Below are 11,136 nucleotides of genomic sequence, written 5' to 3' on the forward strand. Positions count from 1 at the left end.
GGTCGCCATGGCTTTGACTATCGCTAACAATAATCTCCGCTTCCGCTTATCCAGAGTGTTTGGCAGAGTGTTTGGAAGGGAAGTTAGCTTTATGTTGAGCAGCTTTACACATGCACTGGATCCCATTCATCCATTTTAAATATAATATAAAATAAAATTATCTTACATATTTTATTTAAATTAAAATTTATTATGGTTTATTTATATTTTTTTGTTTTAATTAAATTTATTATTTATTTATATATGGTAACTGAAATCTAAAGGGGTTGAATTTAATATTAGAAGAATGAAGACGTTTTCATCATGGGGCAATTTACTATTCTCATGAAGGTCTAGCTTAAGTCATGGGACAACTTGAGGTAGTGGTTGAATATTTGATTGCAGCTAATATATAATATTAAATGGTCTTCTCACTGTTAGAATTTAAATTCTAAATCAATGTAGACTAATAATAAAGCACTAGATAAATTCTGAATGTAATATGTTTATATATATATATATATATATATATATATTTTGATAAAAATTGAATGAGTGGTGCTCCTTAAATAAGAGTTGACCGGCCATGCCTAATACTAATGTCTCTTCGTTTAACTAATTATTTGATAATTTATTTATTATAATTAATAATTAGGCCGATAGGCCTTCCTATGCATCAACAATCGTCAACACTTTTATTTTGCATCGTTTGATCAGGGGAGACAATTTCAACTGTTGATTTGAAATGTGACTGCTTTTTTCCAAATATCAGTTGAGTTGCCTTCTTTTCACCCTCGTTGGCATGGCAAGATATTTTCACTGCTTTTTCCCATTTACTGCTTTTTCCCATTCTTTGTCACCCTTGGCCTCAGAGTTAATCGTTTGTTTGTTCTGCCCATTGTTATTGCTATGCACGTCGGCATCTCCATCTGGCCTGCTCCGTAATCTTCGTCAAATTCGTGGAACGTTGTCTCCTCACCCCAACCTCGAACACCAATCCCGTATACGCCCAAATCTTCCAATTCAAGAACAAACGCGGAATCAAACTCGGGACTCGTTGCGGCGTCGCCGGAATGGGCCTGGCCCTGCTCGACCTCGACATGGTCTTGACCGACATCGCCCCCGTTCTACCCGCCCTCAAATGCAATGTGAAGAAAAACACGCCGGCGACCTCCCTCGCCTCGACCGGAAAACCGGGATCCGGCGTTGGAAGAGTGAAGATTTCTCAACTCTATTGGAACAACGAGAAGCAGATTCAGGTATTGAAGCCTCCATTTGATTTCATTGTTGTCACGGATGTTGTTTATTTGGAGAATACTGTGGAGCCTTTGATTTCCACCATGAATGCCCTTTCTGAAGCGAACACTGTAATTCTATTAGGTTATCAATTCTATTAGGTTATCAGATACGATCTACAGAAGCCCATCAACCTTTTTGGCAGATTTGTCCTAATTATTTCACTGTGGAGAAAGTACCCATGAGGATTTGCATCCGGAGTATGCGTATGAAGAAACTGATGTGTATATTCTCAGGACAAAAATGTCATAAGTGTGGGTAAAACAAGGTTTTAATATTTAATTTCACTATTATTTTTCCCATTTTGCCAATTTGCTGATGACCGAGCCTTTCTTTGCCATGCCAACACTGATTTAAAAACAAATAGCCTTCAAGTTCAAAATAGGATAACCATCAGTATCTTGGATGTCATGGATCAGATGGTTGTTGCTTAGAACAGTAGATTTTGGATATGGCCATGCACAGCATATTCTATCTTGCATCCAGATTGAAAGATCTGCAAAAGATGTGTATGGTTTGTAAATTTCACTATTTAATGATACAAAGACGTGCTTTTCTTTCTGAGATGCGATGAATGCCGTGAAACTGAAAATGAGACATAATCTGGTATCCACAAGTACAAAGCTACTGGTTTTCCAACTAGTGTTACAATTCACATCTTAGGTTGCAGTTTTGAGCTTCATAAGGTATACAAACCAATCCTGGTCTCCTTAAATTCTGAAGGATTTTTCTAATCTCAGTACCAATGCATGCAAATACTTGTGTTTTTTTGTGCTGCCAGTTCCCTCTGGTGTCCAGAAGCGGGTATTTCAAAAGGGAGCTCATTGATGCCAAAGAGATTTATTTGAACCCTCCAGGCGGGGCTAGGATTTTTGAGCTAATAGTAGCTAATTGCTACGGCTCTACCATCCTCATGGGACAGTGCACCGTTGCTGCCATATGATGTGTATCAGAGTTCTTTGAAATGACGGAGGAGCAATACAGAGGGAATCTCTACAGAAGAAGTCAATTGTATTTCGAGGACGTTATCCTAAAAAACTAGGACGATACCATTGAAGTTCTCCGGAGCTGCGAGGAGCTTCATCCCATAGTCCGGGAGCTAGAAATCGTTAGCGTGTGTTGAGGCGCTAGCGTTGTTGGCCTGCTCCGAAATCATGAACGAGAAGCAGGGGTCCACATCGATTCCTTTGACACCCATGGAGCTTGGGTTTGATGGGGGTCGTCACATGGAGAATTATGAGAAAGACTGGCTGATCGAAGACCTGTTAACGCTCCCAATCGATTACTTTCGCCAGATAATGGAGTCCATCAGGAGGCAGGGGAATTATGAGGGATTCATCGGCCGAGCTCTGGTTTTGTACGTTGATAGCTGGGTTTATGACGTGATTAAACCCCACGGTCACATGAAGGGCAAGGACTCTGAAATGAAAAATGTACTAGAATCTATCGTTAGGCTGCTTCCCGTGGAGAAAGAAGACACAGTGCCAGTTAGCTTTCTGTTTGGGCTACTTCGCTGTGCCTTTGCATGGAATGTGGGAAAAGAGTGCAGGTTCAGGCTCGAAATCAGAATTGCAGGCCAGCTCGATCAGGCTAGGCTCGCAGATTTTTTACTACCATTGATGAAGAAGAATGACAATGGTGATGATAGGGAGACAGTTTATGATGGTTATAGAAGCAATTCTGAGACCCCGTGTGAAGAAGAAATTTATGTTGTGGATAGTTCGCCCGAGGTGGACAGCATGCAACATATAGTTTCTCTGTTTATGTCTCTCCAAACGGATGTCGGGGATGATTCTGATTACAGTACCCTTTACAGTGAAGGGAACGCCAGTTCTCGCAGTTCCTCGAGCAGCAACCCCACTGTATGCAATGTTTCCAAAATTTGGGACGAATATCTTACAGAAATTGCAGCCTGTCCATGGATTTCCCCAACTAAATTCTTGGATTTCGTGGAAACTCTGCCATCCTTCAGTAGGCCTGCTCATGATCAGCTCTACAAAGCAATTCACACATACCTCAAGGTTGGCCTAATTAAACCTTTAGCTATTGCTCTTCTTTTAGTAAATATACATACCACATAGTTGATATTTTCATATTATGTTAAACAGTAGTAATGCAACTTGACATCACTGACTGTAGTAGTGTAGTAGAAGTGTGTTTTTTTGTGCCCTCTCCCTCAAATCATGCCTCCATTAAAGAAGCATTTGCAGGTCCATCATTATTCTGTCTCTATACAAGCCTGCACCTTCTTGCAGGCTGTCAGTCTGCTTCATGGCCATTCCAATGAGCCAACTAGAGGTATTAAAAACCCCTGCAGAGCAATTAAGCTGGGATTATGCCACTAAGAAGGTTTTAAGATCTACACAGATGAAGAACTTGATGATAGAGTATGTTGTGCATGGCCATATCCAAAATCTACTGGTCTAAGCAACTATTCCACAGCATATTTAGAAGAAGGCCAGAAAAAGGGTCACTATCATCTCCTTAACTCGTCATCGTCTTTATTTTCTTGATTTTTCAGATGGCAATGATTGGTTTGCGCAGTCAAGACTGTGGAACACTGGCGCTCATATTTGCTACTTCTTTGCTTTTGAATGGGGATAATGCTCTGGCATTGCAGGGTTTTGTTTTTTGTGGTTCTGTTATAGCTCATGAATGGATGTGTTTATGGATTGAAATTTAAGGAAAATATGGGTTTACTGTAGCATATGAATGGGATGCATCCAAGCATTGAAATTTCAGAAGTTGGGTTTATTGTGCATATGAAATGGCATGTGTTCATGCTTTTGAAATTTTACTCAGAGAAAATAAAAGATGGATTTGGTATTGCATATGAATGAGATGTATTCTTCGTACATGCTTGGCCATCTATAGAGGTTTCTTGATTTTGGGTAATTAACTTAACCTCTTGATTTTGGGTAATTAACTTACTCTAAAATTAAATAAGACATGCAATGTGTTTCTGAAAAGTAATTGCACAATGATCCAGTTCTAGGAAACAAGGTTTTCCACAAACCAATTAACTCTTCTAGAAAAATTCAACAATTCCAATTTAATAATCCTATCGGCCTCTCTTTGTACCTTTTGGGACAATTGCTAGTTTATTTATCTAAATAATATTTTAATATTTATAACAACATCTTTCGAAAAAAATCACATAGGAGATAATCTCGTCAAGTTTCGAACCAACCAGTGTGGTTCATCTTCAGGACAAGATGATGAATTAGATCTAGGCAATGAAATAAATAGATGAATAGAGCAACTAACTAGACATTAAAAATTAACAGCTAGTTTGGCTAAAAATAGTTATTTATTTATTTTATTTAATTAATTTTTTTGGTTTTGACCCAAAATCCAAAAGAATTTTAATTAATATTGTTGAATTAGGCTAGATCTTTTATTTATATAATAAATCAATTTAAGTTATAATTAGAATTCAAAAAAAAAAACCTTTTGGATCATAGAAGTCTAAACTCAATAAATATTCTAATATTTTATTTAATTGTTATGATTTTAAGTTCATAACATTGCCTTCCCCTTAAGATGCTTTGTCCTCAAAGCATAGGTAGGCCTAGGTGTTGATGCACGAAATGTTTTGATTCCCAAGACGAATCTTCCTCTGGTAACCTCTTCCATTTGATGAGGTATTCCTTTATTGTCTTAGATCATAAAACCTTTTCTCGGGTAGCGAGTATACCTTCAGGTTCAAGGACTATTCTTCCTTCTTCATCGGTCTCTAGTATTTTTGTTTGTGCTATTTGGTTTTGCCCTAATACTCTTTTGAGACTTGATACGTGAAAGGTATTATGGATTCGGCAGTTGTCCGGTAACTTTAACCCATAAGCTACACTACTTATCTTTTTTATTATCTGGTACGGTCCATAATATTTAGGTGACAATTTATTCTTCCCTTGTTGTTTTAGTGATAGTTGCTTATAAGGTTGGAGTCTAACAAAGACCCAATCTCCCTCCTCGAACTCTCTTTCAAAACGGTGTTGGTCAGCTTGTTGTTTCATTCTATTACGGGCCATGGTTAGATTTTCTTTTAGTAAGTTGATGATCCTTTGACTTTCTCCTAAGTGGTCTTTAACTGTTGGTACCCTAGAATCAAGGAGTGCAAAGTCCTTCCACCTGGGTGGCTCGTAACCATATAAGGCTTGGAAGGGTGTCATCTTAGCTGATGTGTGGTACATGGTATTATACCACCATTTTGCCAGGTGTAGCCACTGTGTCCATCTGTTTTGTTTATCTGTAACAAACCAACGAAGATATGTTTCCAAGCATTTATTAACGATTTTGGTCTGTCCATGTGTTTGGGGGTGATAGGCCGAACTCATATTGAGGGACATTCCTGCTTGATGGCAGATTCCTTCCAAAATTTCCCTTTAAACCTTAATCGTTGGTTGTGACCATAGGAAACCCATGTAGTTTGTAAATATTTTTACAAAACACATCAGCGATTTGTTTAGTTGTGTCAGTGTTTTTAATAGCCATAAAGTGGGCATATTTAGTGAGCCTGTCGACTACTACAAATATTTTATCCTTTCCATCAGATGCAGGTAGTCCTTCAATAAAATCCATCGAAATCTCCTCCCACTTCTGATTTGGAATGTGTAGTGGATGTAGCAATCCTGGAGTTGGAACATTTTCGCTCTTGCTTCTTTGACAAATATCACATTTTGCAACATATTTCTAAATTTCCTTGCTCATACCCTTCCAATAGAATGATTGTCGGATGTTGTAGTAAGTCTTGTAGAATCCAACATGTCCGGCTGCTAGCAAATTGTGAGACTCCTTTAGTATTTTCACCTTAAATTTGGATGCGGGTGTTAGGTAAATTCTCCCCTTGTACCATAAGATGTCATTTTTCCACTCGAAGTTGGTATACTGACTGATATTGTTAATCATGGAGTCATAATCCTTATCCTTAGCATATTCGGCTCGTATTTCGTCCAACCATTCCGAAACAACTATCATGGTGGCACACGTTGTGTGATCGTCATCTTTACGTGAGAGTGCATCGGCGACGACATTCTCCTTTCCCTTCTTGTTGTAATATTTCTAAATCGAAGGCTGACAACTTCTCCATCCACTTCTGATGTTCTGTTGATAATGTCTTTTGTTGAAGTGAGAATTGAAGTATGTTGTGGTCGGTTCGGATTGAAAAATTTCTTCCAAGCAAATATTGGCACCATTTCGCCAAAGCATGTATGATGGCGAGCATCTCCTTTTGGTACGTTGATTTTAAGCCTTCTCGTTTATTAAGTTTCCTGCTCTCAAATGTTATAGGGTGGTTGTCCTACATCAATACAGCTCCAATTCTGAACCCAGAAGCATCACATTCGACTACGAACGGTTTGGAGAAGTCAGGAGTTGCTAGTACTGGTGTGGTTGACATCACTTCCTTTAATTTCTCAAAACACTTGTCTACTTGGTCATCCCACTTAAAAACATTTTTCTTTAACAAATTCATCAATGGTGCTATCAGATGTGCGTAGTTTTTTATAAATCTTCTGTAATACCCTGTTAAACCCAAAAATCCCCTCAACTTAGATATGTTCTTGGGTTTGGGCCATTCTTTGATTGCCTTGATTTTGTTGGGATCCACTTGGATTCCTTCCCTTGATATAATATGACCTAGGTATTCAACTTCCTTCTGCCCAAACGTACTTTTTAATAGCTTGGCGTAAAACTGGTTCTTTTCCAAAACAGACAATACTTCTTCTAGATGTTTGAGATGTTCTTTCCATGTCTTACTGTAGGCTAAAATATCATCGAAGAAAACTAATACGAACTTCCTAAGATAAGGGTGAAAGAGCTCATTCATGGTTTCTTGGAAGGTAGTTGGTGCATTTGTTAATCCAAATGGCATGACCTTGAACTCGTAATGCCCTTCATGAGTCCTGAATGTTGTCTTTTTGACATCTTCTAATCTTACTCGTATTTGGTAGTAGCCTGATCTTAAATCTAACTTGGAAAAATATTTTGCACCATGTAATTCATCTAACATTTCATCAATGAACGAAATCGAAAACTTATGCTTAATAGTGATTTTGTTTAAGCCTCTGTAATTTATACATATCCACAGTTTGGTGCTCATTTTGTCGACGTTTCAAACCCCAAAGGGGGTCCATCATCAGGACTAAATTAGATAGAATATGAATGAAAGCTTATTGAGAGAAGAGTCTTCTGACCTGGGTATAATTGCAGGTCTGCAGTTCTCCTCTCAATTTTTATCCTCAAGATTTCGAGAAGACATATCTCCTTCCATGTTTCCCCTCCGTACAGGGAAGATATGTTAGATTTTAAGCTTCTGTGGTAGTTTTTTGCAGTGGCATGATCCAAATTATCCACAGCTTGGTGCTCATTCTGTCGACGTTTCAAACCCCAAAGGGGGTCCATCATCAGGACTAAATTAGATAGAATATGAATGAAAGCTTATTGAGAGAAGAGTCTTCTGACCTAGGTATAGTTGCAGGTCTGTAGTTCTTCTCTCAATTTTTATCCTCAAGATTTCGAGAAGACAGATCTCCTTCCATGTTTCCCCTTCGTACAGGGAAGATATGTTAGATTTGTCTTCCCTGTACGGAGGGGAAACATGGAAGGAGATCTGTCTTCTCGAAATCTTGAGGATAAAAATTGAGAGGAGAACTGCAGACCTGCAACTATACCCAGGTCAGAAGACTCTTCTCTCAATAATCTTTCATTCATATTCTATCTAATTTAGTCCTGATGATGGACCCCCTTTGGGGTTTGAAACATCGACAGAATGAGCACCAAACTGTGGATAATCCGGATCATGCCACTGCAAAAAAATACCACAGAAGCTTAAAATCTAACATATCTTCCCTGTACGGAAGGGAAACATGGAAGGAGATCTGTCTTCTCGAAATCTTGAGGATAAAAATTGAGAGGAGAACTGCAGACCTGCAATTATACCTAGGTCAGAAGACTCTTCTCTCAATAAGCTTTCATTCATATTCTATCTAATTTAGTCCTGAGGATGGACCCCCTTTGGGGTTTGAAACGTCGACAGAATGAGCACCAAACTGTGGATAATCCGGATCATGCCACTGCAAAAAACTACCACAGAAGCTTAAAATCTAACATATCTTCCTTGTACAGAGGGGAAACATGGAAGGAGATCTGTCTTCTCGAAATATTGAGGATAAAAATTGAGAGGAGAACTGCAGACCTGCAATTATACCCAGGTCATAAGACTCTTCTCTCAATAATCTTTCATTCATATTCTATCTAATTTAGTCCTGATGATGGAACCCCTTTGGGGTTTGAAATGTCGACAGAATGAGCACCAAACTGTGGATAATCCGGATCATGCCACTGCAAAAAACTACCACATAAGCTTAAAATCTAACATATCTTCCCTGTACGGAGGGGAAACATGGAAGGAGATTTGTCTTCTCGAAATCTTGAGGATAAAAATTGAGAGGAGAACTGCAGACCTGCAATTATACCCAGGTCATAAGACTCTTCTCTCAATAAGCTTTCATTCATATTCTATCTAATTTAGTCCTGATGATGGACCCCCTTTGGGGTTTGAAACGTCAACAGAATGAGCACCAAACTGTGGATAATCCGGATCATGCCACTGCAAAAAACTACCACAGAAGCTTAAAATCTAACATATCATCCCTGTACAGAGGGGAAAAATGGAAGGAGATCTGTCTTCATGAAATCTTGAGGATAAAAATTGAGAGGAGAACTGCAGACCTGCAATTATACCCAGGTCAGAAGACTCTTCTCTCAATAAGCTTTCATTCATATTCTATCTAATTTAGTCCTGATGATGGACCCCCTTTGGGGTTTGAAACGTCGAGAGAATGAGCACCAAATTGTGGATAATCTGGATCATGCCACTGCAAAAAACTACCACAAAAGCTTAAAATCTAACATATCTTCCCTGTACGGAGGGGAAACATGGAAGGAGATCTGTCTTCTCGAAATCTTGAGGATAAAAATTGAGAGGAGAACTGCAGACCTGCAATTATACCCAGGTCAGAAGACTCTTCTCTCAATAAGCTTTCATTCATATTCTATCTAATTTAGTCCTGATGATGGACCCCCTTTGGGGTTTGAAACGTCGACAGAATGAGCACCAAACTGTGGATAATCCGCATCATGCCACTGCAAAAAACTACCACATAAGCTTAAAATCTAACATATCTTCCCTGTACGGAGGGGAAACATGGAAGGAGATCTGTCTTCTCGAAATCTTGAGGATAAAAATTGAGAGGAGAACTGCAGACCTGCAATTATACCCAGGTCAAAAGACTCTTCTCTCAATAAGCTTTCATTCATATTCTATCTAATTTAGTCCTAATGATGGACCCCCTTTGGGGTTTGAAACGTCGACAGAATGAGCACCAAACTGTGGATAATCCGAATCATGCCACTGCAAAAAACTAGCATAGAAGCTTAAAATCTAACATATCTTCCCTGTACGGAGGGGAAACATGGAAAGAGATCTGTCTTCTCGAAATCTTCAGGATAAAAATTGAGAGGAGAACTGCAGACCTGCAATTATACCCAGGTCAGAAGACTCTTCTCTCAATAAGCTTTCATTCATATTCTATCTAATTTAGTCCTGATGATGGACCCCCTTTGGGATTTGAAACGTCGACAGAATGAGCACCAAACTGTGGATAATCCGGATCATGCCACTGGAATAAACTACCACAGAAACTTAAAATCTAACATATCTTCCCTGTACGGAGGGGAAACATGGAAGGAGATCTGTCTTCTCGAAATCTCGAGGATAAAAATTGAGAGGAGAACTGCAGACCTGCAATTATACCCAAGGCAAAAGACTCTTCTCTCAATAAGCTTTCATTCATATTCTATCTAATTTAGTCCTGATGATGGACCCCCTTTGGGGTTTGAAACGTCGACAGAATGAACACCAAACTGTGGATAATCCGGATCATGCCACTGCAAAAAACTACCACAGAAGCTTAAAATCTAACATAATTTATACATAATCGAAAAGATTCATCCTTCTTTCTAACCAATACTACGGGTGCAGCGTATGGACTTCTACTCTTCGTAATGATTCCATGCTTCAACAGGTCTTGTATTAAGCATTATATTCTTGTCTTGTGGTGATGGGGATAACGATATGGCTTAATATTAACTGGTGTTGAGTCTAGTTTTACTTCGATAATGTGTTCAATTTGCCTTTTTGAGGGTAACTTTATTGGTAGATCTTGGAAAACCTTCTTGTATTTCTGGATCAAGGATGAAATCTCTAATGGTTGATGAGTCCCTTCTATCGATAATAATTACAAGTGCTGACATTGTGCGAAAAATGTTGGTGCCCCCTCGTGAATAAGCTTCTTCATCTGTTGAGCAGAGATTACTTGTGTTGGTGGTGCCTGAAACCCGAACAACTGATATTTCCTCCCATCCCATTTGAATCTAATGAACTGTTTTATGTGCTTTGTTGAATATGTACCTAGTGTTCTTAACCATTGTAAACCCAAAACAACATCTACTCCTCCTAAGGGAACCGTATAAAAACTGGACTCCATTGCATAGTCGTTTAATTGCAACTTAACTTTATGGCACTTGCCCACTCCATCTATATGCTTTCCATCTGCTACCATAACTTTTAATTCTACTGCCAGGTACGCAAAGATGTTCAGTCTTTTTGCATCATTGACATCTACAAAGTTGTGCGTACTTCCTAAATCCACTAGAACAATAACACTTTGCTTCTTGATGTGACCTTTAAGCTTCAGTGTCTGTGGTTGAGCTATCCCTGTGATGGCTGCTATGGAAATTCGTGGCATATCGTCTTCTAATTCTGGACTAGGGTTTGCATTTTCTTCATTATCCTCTTCG

The 11,136-nt window shown here is 38.8% G+C and overlaps 2 pseudogenes; both read left to right on the plus strand.

The window, feature by feature from the left end:
• The first annotated feature begins 888 nt into the window (after window positions 1–888).
• LOC149254261 (uncharacterized) lies at window positions 889–1,527 on the plus strand (annotated as a pseudogene).
• A 199-nt stretch (window positions 1,528–1,726) lies between these two features.
• LOC149254262 (BTB/POZ domain-containing protein At5g48800-like) lies at window positions 1,727–3,620 on the plus strand (annotated as a pseudogene).
• The last annotated feature ends 7,516 nt before the right edge of the window (window positions 3,621–11,136 follow it).

Source organism: Pinus tabuliformis, chromosome 7 (genome assembly GCF_031772625.1).
Source record: "Pinus tabuliformis cultivar Carrire ecotype Pingquan chromosome 7, CPIR1, whole genome shotgun sequence".
NCBI lineage: Eukaryota > Viridiplantae > Streptophyta > Pinopsida > Pinales > Pinaceae > Pinus > Pinus tabuliformis.